This window comes from Palaemon carinicauda, chromosome 35 (genome assembly GCF_036898095.1).
Source record: "Palaemon carinicauda isolate YSFRI2023 chromosome 35, ASM3689809v2, whole genome shotgun sequence".
Classification (NCBI taxonomy): Eukaryota; Metazoa; Arthropoda; class Malacostraca; order Decapoda; family Palaemonidae; genus Palaemon; species Palaemon carinicauda.
The window spans coordinates 22,792,041-22,807,328 of record NC_090759.1 but is presented as its reverse complement, the minus strand read 5'-3'; the positions used below and the strand labels follow the sequence as shown (position 1 = coordinate 22,807,328).

General features: G+C 35.9%; 1 protein-coding gene across 6 annotated transcripts in view; it reads right to left on the bottom strand.

Annotated features, from left to right (window-relative positions):
- Positions 1 to 15,288, bottom strand: part of PlexB (plexin B) — a 447,139-nt gene that overhangs the window by 295,367 nt on the left and 136,484 nt on the right. The window lies entirely within an intron of this gene.

Here is a 15,288-nt window from a genome sequence, read left to right as displayed (position 1 = left end):
ATTACATAACGAATAACGGACCAATTTTATGCTATTTTATTTACTAACAAATTAATACGGTTGACCAAACAAATATCTGAGAATCTTCATCAATCTGGCACTCTAAATACGCAACTTTCACTGAAACACACACATAAATGATAGATTAATTAATTCACTAAAGCCGTTGTTACATCACAGATCATACGTTTATACCTTTTTCTTCTTTTTGCATAAAAGGACTTGATAATAGATGTGTACTTCAAGAAATCAAACTGACGATTATAATATAAGGTTAAAAAGTGTCACAAACCATGGAGTGACAGTTCACCTACAGTTAATTAAAACAAGCTTCGATGCAATATAACATGTGAAAATTAAGTTGAATTAATGTGGTTCGAACAAGCCAAATCCCCGTTCCCTCTTGACGCCGGCTGTCGACTTAAGAGGGTTTAGCACCAAATCTGACTGATGTAATTAGGAGGTGCGACGAAAAGTGACTAATTTTCAAGAAATCTTCTTTATCTTATCATCGCCACTAAAGAAAGGGTTCATGTATAATAAAAATCGAAGTAAGAGTTTCTTTCATTGTAAAGAAGAACCCCTAATACACTTGTTTCTGCTCTCCAAACGCAGTTTTTCTTAGCAATAAAGAAAACAATAACCAATTGAGTCTGTAAAACATTTTAAAAGACCTAAACCCAACTACATATAGCGAAGACACTAAAAATTAAGTAAATAAGCTTATAAATTTTCAGTTACTGTAGTAAGAAAAGCGAGAAACATAACATATAAAGCCCTTTTTTTATTTACAAACATATCCGCAACAACTGACAGGTACCAGGTTATCAAACATCATATTAGTAGAGTACAATGAGATCATCATCCTACAGCTTTTTGTAAGGCTCTCTCTTACTAATTATCCTTCTGTAACTGTATCGGAACAGACCAAATGCAACAGATGATAAACAAGTCGCATCGGGGAATACAATTGGGGGGACATGACCTTCCAATGAAACTGTAGGGCGGCCCCAGGGGCAAGGCCATCTTTACCGAACGAACAGCCTAAAGCATGGCCACCGTTTCTTTCGTTGGCCACGCCTAAAGTGTACCTGAAATAGTAACCCTTTACGGGTAACAAATGTCAGGTGGTAACAAGAATTGGGATACTTAAGAAGGGACACATCCGGCAACTCTCTCTCTCTCTCTCTCTCTCTCTCTCTCTCTCTCTCTCTCTCTCTCTCTCTCTCTCTCTCTCTCTCTCTCTCTGCCTTAAAATTACGGGCGAATACAGGCACCAAATCAAGTACATTTAGAAAAAAAATCGGTAGCCATTTTTTGATTCTTTATGTCAACGTAGAAATCACTGGATCACAAATACTCGGATTACGAAAATAACAGAAAACTAACTAACGGTAGTCACATATAGGAGGTGCTATCCGTTATACTGATGTGGCATGAAGAATTTCCTAACGTAAACAAACAAAACTCCCAGCACGTTTGCTAAACTATTCAGGTCAAGAAAAAAATCGAAACCAACACCTCACATCCCAGAAATAATACATGGATAATGTGACTCATACGAAATAAAAACTGGACAATTCTCCCTTCCTTTCGTTTTTTTTTCTTTAAATAATCCTTCCCTTAAGCTAAAACATGTCCAGGCCGTGAAGCGCAAAATTAAGGACATGTAGTAGTAGTGGGGTAGGGATGGGGGAGATGGATTTTGAAGGGGTGGTCTTACTCGTCAAATGGAATATAAGAGGCCTAGTTAAGACTGTGGCACGTATATTGTAATGACTGGCCCCCACAAAGACTAGAATAATGAAGCCAAACCACAGAAGATTATTTTTTTCACATCCCAGAAATCTAGACGAGGCACGAATTGGAAACCAATCGCCTCGCCCCGGAGGGTCCAATTAGAGCAGTTTTACTCACCAATCCCAGGTCTCCTCCACACTGATGACGTCGGCAAAAGTGGTAGTTCATCGAACAATTGCAACTATTACGTGATTGCTATCTATTCGAACAAATGTTCCAACCTTTATCTTTCACCCGCAAAACAACTTCTGTTTACAAGATTACTTGAAGGGTATAGATTTTTTATGGAATCACTAAATCTACGTACTCAGATGTTTTTCACCAAGATCATACAAGGGATAATGGTGTATTACTATTTTTTATAAATGTCATACGTGAAAATATATCATCAAAAATCAGATTTTAATAAATTAAAATGTTACGGGTGAAATCTATTTCTTTTTTATTTCACAGACATTTTAAAAAAGCCAGAATACCAAGATTCTAAAGAACTGACATGACTTCATTAATAAGACATTGAATCAAAATCAGCAGCTCAATACTTAATGTACGAATGGAATTCAGCAACAGAATCTAAATCATCATTAATTTATCTACTTCCGTAACATGCAACTTCAATCTATTTATTCAACTGTTTTCATTAAAAATCGGCTCGAGTTATTAATTGGATATATTTGCTCAACATTAAACACGCTGAACACAGAATAACTGAACGCATAAACAATCACTCGATTTCCTCGACTTAATAACCAAAGGCGACTTCCCCATTTTTCTCTTTCTAACTTAAAGTCCGAAAAGAAATGGACCACACGATGCTGCCTGGAGAACAAGCAGTGAGCTCGATTTATCACTTAAAGCCGTATCGTATTCCAATAGGAGCATCCATCAACGCCTTTCGGAAACAAATGCATAAATCCAAATGGTTCCCTATCCCTAACCGAAATCTTTCGCACAACTTCAATTAATCTTGCAGACTATCTGCATGTGCCAATCAGAGAATGCATCCAATCCCAACGTCTATGCAATTGAATATTGCGCCTTTAGGGAAAACTCGCTCTTCTCTTTTCTCTAAAAGAAGTTTCATACAAAATAACAAAACTGCAAGAAAGCTATATATTTGGCCAAATTGATACAGCGTGTGTCCAAATGCCATTCTTGGAAATTCTGCCATCTAATCGACACCTTGGTATCGAAATGCATGAACTTTGATTCACGCCAAGGCAATATGTAAGCAATAACTGTAACTTTCTTGATAAGGACGCATATTTTTGTGGATTTTAATCTCAAACACTTCTAAAAGGATCTTATGCATGCAAGCTTTTAACCTTTGAACTGTCGTAATGTTGCAGGATGTTTAAGCAAAGGTTTGTAACCGACGCGATATGATAAACAAACACATTCGAATACTATTTCGTAAATTATATTGCCTCGTATTGTAGTGTACGTAAGATTTGGAAAAAAAAAATTCTTAGGATAGTATTCTTTCTCTTTCACAGACAAACCCCAAAGTTTAACCGTTTGGCGTACAAATGTTACACAGCGTGGAATTTGTAAACGCAAACATTTACAACGATACAGGGCACAATAGAAAAAAAATACACGAAAGGTATATCTCTGTATGGCATTATCATATTAGCATGCCAATAAAAAAAAATCCACCCCTCCTACAGCCAAGGCTATTAACGCACTTAACGCTCACCGCATCAACACTGATAACAGGGATGGTACATTTGCATGGAATCCAGACACTTTTGTAACATTCAGGAGACAATATCTCCACCACTACCAACTACCACCCCCTGCACAAAATCCCTCTAGAGATACAACTAAACGAATAGTAATAAACGAATCAGTTAGCAAGAATAAAAAATATCTTCAAAACTTGGGGACACCAAAGACTCGATCTCTCCGATTCTTTTAGGCCATCATCCGACCTGTTGACCTCAAGGGTACAGTTACAAGGGTGTGGATCGTCAGCGAATTAATGGAAAACTGGAGTAAACCCATTCACTGATTCTATCACAAACTACGTACGATTGTCGTTAATAATGAGTGTGTCTCGGCTAAAACGAGACTAACTAGAGACCACAGGAGAGACGGCCAACGTGTATCATCAAACAATTAACACCCTGATGCCAATACGAATCTAACACCTGATCTTAAGTGGTCTATGACACTTAAATCGGCAACCTAACGGTTGGAAAAAAAAGTATTCCAAGTGACTTTTATTAAGAGAGAAGAAAATTCTATTTGTTATCTATGTTTTTATGTTGAACAGGCTGACATAAGTCCTTTTATAGTTTATATAGGAAATATCTGTTTTAATGTTAATGGTTTTTTTTTCTCAAATATTTTATTATTTTCTTTCCTCAATAGGCTATTTTCCCTGTTGAAGCCCTTGGGGCTTATAGCATCTCTTTTTTTCCAACTAGGGTTATAGCTTAGCTAATAATAATAATAATATTAATAATAATAATAATAATAATAATAATATTCAACTGGCTGTGAATTTGAATTAAATTAGCCTAGGTCATTAGCAAAGCCAAAAAAATATATTAAAGAGTATATTTACTAATATCAACAAATAAAGAAGATACTTTTCACAAATATACAAAGCGAAAATTAAGATACAATTGCAGCCTTTAAGAAAAAGAATTCCTGGCGTCTTAACATTTTTCCAACTGTAAAGGGTATACAATCTACTGTAGGTCACCTTAAAGATTTAAAGTATCCCTTGCTCCTCTTTTCAGTGGTTTAATTCGTCTACGATTCTCTTTCTTCAAAAGAAAAAGTTAACAAATTAAAGCTGAAAACACAACAAATCAGAATACTTTTCCCAATGTCTTTTGAATCACATATGCAAAGCAAGGATAAAAAAGTTACTTTCAAAGTAAAGTTGTCACCATCAAAATGTTTGCTTCCTTCTTTAAGCTTTTCCTCCCAAACTAGAATTCACATGGGAAACTTACCTACTGCAACTGTTTAAACTTTCACCATTCCCACTCCACGCAAGTGGGACAAATTTTGAAATCTCGGCGTTTCTAATGCGGCAGACAAGTTCCATTTGCAGTGCATTATCCAGCTGTCGCCACAACCGAGCTAAACCATAACCCATCCTCTCTCTCTCTCTCTCTCTCTCTCTCTCTCTCTGTCTCATAGTATGAGAGACTACCTTCAAATTCACGCCGCCCTTCTAGCTATTTTTTTTATGATCTGAATGAAATCTTATCAATTCGCTATTTAAATAAAATAACATTAGTTAAGGAGCTAACTGACAGTAACAATCTCAATTCACATTTATAAGAATGACTGACAATACGTTCTATGAACAAACGGCGCAATAAAACTGAAATCTTCCTAGAGATATTCATTACGCTACGATTTCTTTTAATCCTGTCCACTTCCCATACTATTGAATCAAGAGGTGTATCCACAGAAGTATTTAGAGAGAAGCAATAAATGTGTTTTTCAGTCTCTCGTCGCTCTACATGAAGAGTGGACTTATGAAGACCTGGGGTTTCCAGGATCCTTCTGTTTCTCTTGTCTGCTATGCTGTGTACCTACAAGCGGCGGCCGTGAGCAAGTCCATGCCCACCTTGCAGCAAACTCTCCCAGTAAACTCCTTTTAAAATATTGTGGGTTCGCGTTACGTTAAAACCGGGCTTTGTGGGGGCAAGACCCGTTTTCAATTAATATCTGCAACAAAGAATTAGGTAGAAGAAGAAAGAGAAGAAGCAGAAAGTGGTTAAGAAACCCTCTCCACCTGATACCTGTAACCAATCCTGTGCGCCCACGACCTTGAGTGGGACGTAACCCCGGCCATGAGACGCTTTAAGCTATCGCCACTCTTATCTTCGGGACAAGTAAGATCCATTCTCATTATCGCTGCCCGCAGAGGGTTACGTGACCCGTAATACCCCTACCCATAACCTGCCTTCCCCCCACCTCCATCTATGACTTCCCAAGGCCCAAGCCCCATCCCTTCAAGTCGAGGTTCACCTGCTGCTCCATGAATGCCGTTGCTGTGTCTGGCTCTTAACAAGATCTCCGTATTTTAGGAACACCAAAGCTTGCATTACGCCCTATAAAGATTCATCTGTCCATTACCCGAGGAGGAATGGGAGTAATGTCCGAATGAACTTTTGAGATAAGCGAAGACTTTGATATAGATAATACTGCATATTATCTTAACGAAAGTTCCAGAGATGATACCCGAAGACCACATGTGGGAGATAATGAATTTAATAAGGAGGGGGAGTACGGGAGGAGTACTCAGGTGAGGTTTCAGAAGAAAGATATGCGAGAGACATACAGAAGAAACAAACTTCACGGGGAACCACACAATAATGCAAGAAAACCAAATATTGTGAGAGAGAGAGAGAGAGAGAGAGAGAGAGAGAGAGAGAGAGAGAGAGAGAGAGAGAGAGAGAGACTATACCTTGGGCTTGGCCTTCAGTCCTACAGATCCCTACCCTAGTGAGAAACATTCCAGCGGAACCGCGATGAGGTACAGTTTCCGCAAAGAAACTATCCAGCAATCGACACCCCTTTTCCTTTCCACCACCACCCACAAAACCCCACACAACTCCCACCCACGCCCCATCCCCACACCCATACTAACCAACATCCACACCCTAATTCACCTCCCCCCAATTTCTTAGCTCTTTCATACAATGTTCAAATGTATTATCTCATTTTTTTAGTTTTTCAATTAATTATTTTTCAAAATTTAGTTGCTTGTGTATTTGGTATTTTTAATTAATTGCAAATTGTAAAAAAATAAGCAAATAAATTACAATGCAATTAATTTCAATACTGTATGGCTTAAAGATATCACAGAAACAAAATGAAAAATAAACTATTGCTACACATGAAATAAATCACAGCAATACATGTAAGGACAGTTGACATATTTTACACACATGAGAGACTCTAACAACGACAGAGAGAGAGAGAGAGAGAGAGAGAGAGAGAGAGAGAGAGAGAGAGAGAGAGAGAGAGAGAGAGAGAGAGAGAGAAACAAAATCAAATTTAAAGTGCATAGCGTAGAGGGTCTCAGACACAATGCTACCCCCGAACTCGTAGCAAATATAAACACTGATAAATGTTATTACAGTACATATTGTATGGTGCAGTTATAGAAGGCACATATCGACTACATATACTGTATATATGGAGGTACAGACAATCAAAACAAACAAATTATATCTACATCCTCAATCACCTTCTAAAAATTTGCAGGCTCAAGACAATTTTTCTATAATGGGCGCTCTCTCTCTCTCTCTCTCTCTCTCTCTCTCCTCTCTCTCTCTCTCTCTCTCTCTCGAAAATGCAATAAAATTATAAAGTATACAAATTAACAATTTCATCATCTAATATAAGAATATAAATGTTTGCAAATCAAACGCAGTATGGAAAAGACCTAAAGAATCAAATATACTCTAGAAACATAAGCTCGAGTAAACGTCAAAAGAACAAAGTTGCACACGCCCCCCCCCCCCAAAAAAAAATCGCCACCATTCTCCCTTTACGGGCAGTTAAAAGAAGTAAACTAGCAGAGCCTAAATAAACCTAACACGAACTACAACTCCCTTTTCTCCTTTTATTTTTGCTTCTTCCTTGCGTTGCGATGAAACAGGCACGCAAAAAAGTCTTTTATACGCTTTAAACGTTTACATTCCTTTAGCTTCTCATTAGCACAAATTTATGACTCCTTCCCTGGCCGTTTTAAATATCTCTTAACGATTGTAATAAAATAAAACCTACATCACGAGCAAGATCTTATTGTTTAATTCTTTAAGCATGGGGGCGTAAAGACAGGGATATTAAATGCTATTATAAGACTTCTCGTTATTCTACACCTTTATATACATACATATATATATACACATATATATGTATATATAATATATATATATATATATATATATATATATATATATATATATATATATATATATATATATAATAAAAAAATATTATAAACTATCCTTGAAGTAATCATATTAGATAAAATAAACTTATCTCAAGTCCTGCATCAAGAACAAGAAAACAAGAAATTCGGAGACGAACCATAATCTTTCTTGTCATCTCTGCGCTTTCTAGCAACATGCTTGGGACTGCCGATGCTGTCCAACATTCCCCCCCCCCCCCTTTACCCTCCTCCCACACCATCCTAAACCCTTTGCGCGCTTTAAATTCTACAACTCCAGTGTTTGAAGATGGGCTACTGATACCGCCTGTACGAAACGACAAGCTCACGTGTCGCTTACAATGCCGATGACCAAATTACGATTTAAAGAAGCACGTTTTAGAGATACTAGACAAATCCCCCCCGGACATACTGCAGCTCTTAAAAAAAAAGAAAAAAAAAGTGAAGTGAGGAAAAAGGAAAATCCGCCAATTGGCAGGACAGACTCAACACAGACTTACCATGGGGAAAACTCTCTCTCTCTCTCTCTCTCTCTCTCTCTCTCTCTCTCTCTCTCTCTCTCTCTCTCTCTCTCTCTCTCTCTCTCTCTCTCTAGTAGAAAAGTTTCGTTTACATTTGTTCACTACAAACTGGAGATTTTTCTCCCCCACCCAACAAAAGGTCGTTGTGGCACTATTTGCAATTGAATAACACCCAGTGGACAAACACTGGATAAAAAAAAATATTGATAAAAGTTAGTGAGATATTCAAAGCCAATCGATTTTACCCCTAGATCACTAAAAAAAATAAAATATCAATGATACAGGTATATATATATATATATATATATATATATATATATATATATATATATATATATATATATATATATATATATATATACACATACATACATAGATTAACAAGAACTATTTTCCTTACAATATTGGAATAAAGACGTAGATTAGACGAAGACCAATAAAATCGTACATCATCATTTAACATTTTCGGTCGGTTGAAGATTTCCACTCCAAGGGCAATAAGTCTGGTTCCATGTTACAGTAAGGGTAGAAAATGACCCTAATGGGCATTTCTTCTCTAGAAGGATGTAATATACTGTAAATCACCATAGTTCCTGTCTAAATATTACCGTAGTTTCCTCCAATTGCTACCACTATTATTTTTAATATGATTATCATTATCATTATTATTATTATTAGTTCTTGCTAAGCTACAACCCTAGTTGAAAATGCAAAATGTTATAAGGCCAGGGGCTCCAACAGGGAAAATAGCCCAGTGAGGAAAGGAAACAGGAAAAATAAATTTTAAGAACAGTAATATAATACACAATCTATATATTTAAGAGCCTCTTCAGAAACGACTTGAGGGACAGGTTATGCTTAGCATCAGATCCATGCTTTCCTATATGAACATTATCAATTGAAGATATCTGAATGGATATTTCCATAGATATTAAGCAAATGTATTCACCAATAGTTGCCTTGTGTTGGTGTGGAATGTCACCGCGCTATCTCTCGATATTGGCTGAAGACAGACATGTCGGATATTGGACGGGTAGGGTATGGTAGATGAGGAGGAGGAGGAGGAGGAGGAGGAGGAGGAGGAGGAGGAGAAGGAGGAGGAGGAGGAGGGGCCAAGAATCATATACAGACTGATAGGGAGAAAGAAGAATAGTAAAGAGAAGATAACATGTAAATGGACAGTTTTAGAAGAAGAAGCAATGCAAATAAAAGGAAGATATTGTTAAAGAGTATTTAAATTCTTATTTAGACCTCTAAAATTAATTTGATGAAATTTTCTGACAAAAAGGGGTAAGAACTGATGCCCATTAACTAAAACGCTGAATAAAAAACAGTCAAATAAAAAACAAAAAACTAAAGCTTTGAAAACTGTAATAATTACAAAAGCAGGAAATTTGAAAGGAAAGAGGGAAACATGCTAGACAAGGGTCTCCCCTTGTTACCTCCGTAGGAAGCACAACCGCAGCCAGAAACAGAGATGAGAGGAAATCCGAATTCCATAGCAATACCTAAGAAAAAAAACAGATAACCCCAAAATATATGATAAAAACTCTAAAATAAATTTTCAACCATTTTTGAAGCGATCACAAATTGCTATCCAACACATTATTCAAGTACTTATCATTGTTATTACTATCATCACCCTTTTCATTCATGAGGAAGAATACCATTTTTGTATTGATTATTTCAAGTATATTATAAAATATGATTTTCCCCAAAAAACTACTCAGGCTAATCATAGGCCCTATATCCCCATCATTTTTCTGATTATGACTTGTTTATCAATATCAATCATTTACTTTTACTTAAAAATAATATTCTAAAGATATGTACAAAAACAATTATATACAAGTCATAAAATTAATGTTTCAAGTAACTTAAAATTTGCAAAATAAACAACCCACACATAGATATTCTCTCATTAAATGCAATATCAATATAATTTGTAAAATACATAATTTTGAACATTAAAATTACGAGAAAAAAATGGAAGAGTCAAAGAGGGGAAAATTTAAATAATAAACAACTTAGTAAATTCAAATTCTTTGCAAAAGTTTTAACTTGGGCTTACTTGAACTTATTAGTCCGTAAAATGTGATCCAAACTATTTTTTAATTAACAAAAATAAAACTCGGCAATACAAAACTTTCCTTAAAAAAACGATGATCAAATAAAACTTAACGTGAGATACTGCGATTAAATGCAACCTAACCAACATTTAAAGTTATTATGACGTATGTAATATTATTTACATTACGAAAAACAGTAAAATTTGCAAACAAAACGACAGTCTGTCCATAGTACAGCGCTAATAAAAAACGCAGACTTGCAATTACACGAATTTCTACTGTCTGTACTTTCATGATATTTCCAGGGGATTTGATAAGCAAGAAAACAAATAGAACAGAAAGAGGAAAGAAAATGAGATAATAAGAGATAAATAAAACAAAATGGGTGTGCAGAGAAGGATTAAGCTGTGCATAGATAATACAAACATAACAGCATTCAGGTTCAACCAAAGCTAAAAATACAAGACAACGTTCGAAACATAAATATGAGCAATAGCATGGATTAAATAACAAACCATATGAAAAATTACCTAGATGGGAAGAAACACAGCAAGTAATTATTAACAATTTCTTTCGTGAAGTGTGTTTGTGTACCGTCATGACTACGCAATGATACTTCCAACAATTATATATCAATACTATTGTATATTAAACTTAAGTGTTGTTCTGGAACATGCTCATAATTCTCCATTAATTCACAATCAATATATATATATATATATATATATATATATATATATATATATATATATATATATATATATATATGTGTGTGTGTGTGTGTATATATATACACATTATATATATATATATACTCATATAAATTCTGGTATATTAAATAAATACATATAATACATTGAATACACACACACACACACACACACACACACACACATATATATATATATATATATATATATATTAATTATTGAATAACCCTATTCGTTAATAACGGCAACGACATAAACCACGACTGATAGTTTACAGCGACGAAATGTCACACAAGCGAAATCGCCTGGGGAGAGAGAGTCCCTCTGGCCCAAGCCCCTACTAACCCTGAAGATAAATGACCAGATACGAAGGCAACAATACTGTTAAGAGTAACTGCTACAGGTTAGGCTAAAACAAACACACACACACACACACACACAAGAGGCAAGGAGGGCAAACAAACACTATGCATAACAGGATTCCTCTTCACGGACGGGTAAATATTTACACGCTATGACCCAAAATTTGGTTGTTCTCAAACTAACCACCTAAAGCTTATATATCTTTTTTTCTAGATTTCCTTATCATTCTATTACTCAGATACATCTAAAATTGGCTCTTAAAATTAAATTTCCAAAATGATAATCATTGGCAGTTTTTCGTTTTTCTACATACCACAATTAAAATTTCTGTTCTTTACAAATTTTCTTAAAATACATTTCATAAACAGAACGTTGATATAAAATCCCTTAGCCATGCGAGAAAAAAAGAAAAAAAAGCCACGTTGGTTAGTGCCAATGGGAACGGATCAGCTTAAATAAAAGCACAAGTGCCAGACAATAGGCAGAATCATCAAGAGAGAAAGGGACGAGGAATACCAATCAACACAGGATACAACCATAAAGCAGGTGTATTTGTCTCTCCAGACTCCGAGGTGACAAGGGGGAGTGAAATGATTGTAAAGAGAGCAGATGGATGCATTGAATTAACTTTTTTTCTATGTAAATATTTGAGGATAAGTTAATCAGTGACATAAACAAACTGGGTTTTCTGAAACTTTATAAAAATAAATGAGAGACAGGACGTGATGTAATAGTCTCAAAGAAAGTATGTCACACACAACAAGAAAAGGGGATAACAAGATCAAAGGAAACTGACAAAACGTGGGAGCAGTAGTTAATGGAAAGAGGGAAGCCAGAACAGTCCAAATACGAAAGGCAAGGGAAAAAGGGAGGAGGAGGAAGATAAGGAGAATGGTGTACATAAGACAGGGAAGGAGAGTGGTGGGCAGAAAGGTGCGGGTGTGAGGGGTAATCTGGTCCAAGCCACGGTCATAAACAATGCCCAACAAAGACCAAACCGTCATGACCGAAGACACCAACCCTCGATGCCTGAACTGGTCACTATGGATACACACAAACGAGTTCAGACTTTGGTTTTGCCTTCCAAGGGTTTTATTCTTATTATCGGATACACAAGGTAATTGTATCCGGGAGAACTAGAATTACTTAGTTGAAATATTTCAAGGGAAAAAGAAAATCCGCTCTCTCTCCTTTAATAAAAGTATAGGCTCAAAGCGAGGTTGCCTACCCATTAAAAACACTTTTATCTGGTTGATTTAATATAATGTATAGTAATCAAGCACTCACAACTAAATCCCCACGGAAATTACAACCAGCTCTTGGATACATCCATCCACAATGTTTTAAACAGACAAGTAAACACTTGATAGATGAAAATCATTTGTTCACGGTTCTGCGATTACGAACCCATTTAACATCTTATCAGCATAACAATAGCCAAGTTCTTCTAGGTCCACTTAAGGTGCTAAGATACAGTGACACTGGAATTAACAAACACCACTATAACTATTACTTCTACTACTGGCAAAAATACAAGAATCAACAAACACCACTATAACTATTACTACTACTTCTACTACTGGTAAAACTGCTACAACAATAATATCGTTCTCATTATTAAAACCTAACCACAGAATTAATAATAGCACGTTATCTATTAGCTCGAATAAGCAATAAAAACATCGTTTAATGGTGAATGAGTCAAATGAAGGAGAATGCATAAAATCACCTAGCCCTAACCAAGATTCTCCTCCCATCCCGGTGACCCTATGAGCCTCTTTCCCTTCAATCTGCGGAGAGGACTTTTCCATCAAGGGCTTTACTGCAAGCGGCTTGAGGGTAAGTGTACTTTATTAAACAACTCCATACTTAGATGCAAAGAAACCCTACACGCTTGAAGAGACACTACTTAAAATTCACGACCCAATTTCAAATAAAAGTTTGGGAGAGAAAACGAAGAGGCTGTAATTTCTCCCTTAGACGTTTAACAGACGCGATACAGAGGTTTATCCTGGAAAGCCAGGATGAAAATAAGGAATATTCACCCGAAAGAAGTGGAACTTTGTAGTGCCTAAGCAAATTTATTATTATCGGCAATACATTACCCGACTATGTTGCAATAAATATCAGTTTTCACTACAAATACATTCATACACATACATACATAACGCCCCCCCACCCCACACACACACACACACACATATATATATATATATATATATATATATATATATATATATATATATATATGCCTGTGTGTTTCCCGGGGCAGCAATTTAAATAAATTCATTCCCATACCACTACAATAAAGCCTTCAATACACTAACGATCAAATGCATTTACTCTTCCTCTGCATAAAGCACACAAGTGTCTCAAACACAAGTCAGTTTCCGTAAAAAAAAAAAAAAAAAACTACCATACCGTAATCTCTATAAACGTGAATCTTATATAGGTTACTACTCTAAACTGTAAATGTAGATATTAATTAAAATTATAAAAATATAGCGTTCAATATGTAACTATCCAGTGCGAATGTATTCACTACTTTCCAAATTGTCATTAAAACAAGCAGATGATTATCATTTAAAAATATATATTTTCTAATACTAATTTCTATTACTGTAAGGCTATTATTTCTGTTCATAAACACAACGAAAAGGCACCATATGCTAATTACAAAGATTACTATTTCCATAATCGTCGTAATCGAAGACGTTTATTTAATGAAACTCAAAATTTCATTGATAAAAATATCACTAACTATTCCAAAAATAAAATATACTTGAAATGCCACAACTGAATCATTATCACTCGATCAAAGCCCACTGGACTTCAGTCACCAAGGGCACCTTTACTATGATCCTTTAACAAAACCTCTATCCTACCCCTTCCTACAACACCGGGACTACCTCCAAGGGCCTCGTCCTCGTATCAACCCCTCCCCATTTAAAGACTTCTCCCTTCGCTATCTCCTTCAAAAACTTCTTTCCCCTTTCCCGAGACTTCCTGGGCGTTATATCGGTACCCGCATGTCTTCGTCGTCTCGATGTTTTATGTGTAGCCTGATAGATAAGTCGTTCTCTTCCCTTCGACCGTGTCCGAGATCCTGCGGAAGATCACCAGATAACCAGCCGCAAGAAATGGCCAGGAAAGAGCCGAGAGCATTCCGGCCTACTTTCCCACGTCAAATCTGATAAAAGGATAGTTTTACTGCATGCCTCTACATCACAGGGAAAAGGGACAGCAATAAAACGAGACGATTGCAAAATAAGATAAACAACAAAGAGCATAAAATCAAGCAGAAAAATATCAACATCTGTAAAACGAACGTAAAACTCTATATCAAACAATTTACATAAACAAAAGCCTCAAGGCTTAACAGACACTATCAGCATTAAAACTGGTTTTTCAACATTCAAACACAGGTAAATTCACAATTTTTTTTTAAAGCAAAATCTTGGAAGACATAAAGAATTCTAAATTCATACACTTCTCAGAACGTGACGCAAAACACCAAGGAGACACGCTTCTTTTTCTATTAAAGAATCAAAAGGAAATCTAAATCAAATACTGAATTCTAAAGATTGCAAACCTGAGGGTTTCACATTTATAATTAAAGTCAAATTTACAAACCAGCACAATGAAATGCCTCCAATATCTTTCTTACTTAATTTGCAATACAAAGAGGGCTTCCCCATTCAAACAATGGTAAATGCTGAAGGAGAATATTTTGGGGGTTTGTATAATAATTTCTGTCTTGCGAAAGTAATAGGTGATTTATATTTTGGGAGTGAATCGTGACACCAGAATAAATCACAAAGGTGGTAGGATACCTCTTTTCTGTAACTACATTGAATTCAAATTATGTATAATTGAAAGGTGTCAGGGACGAG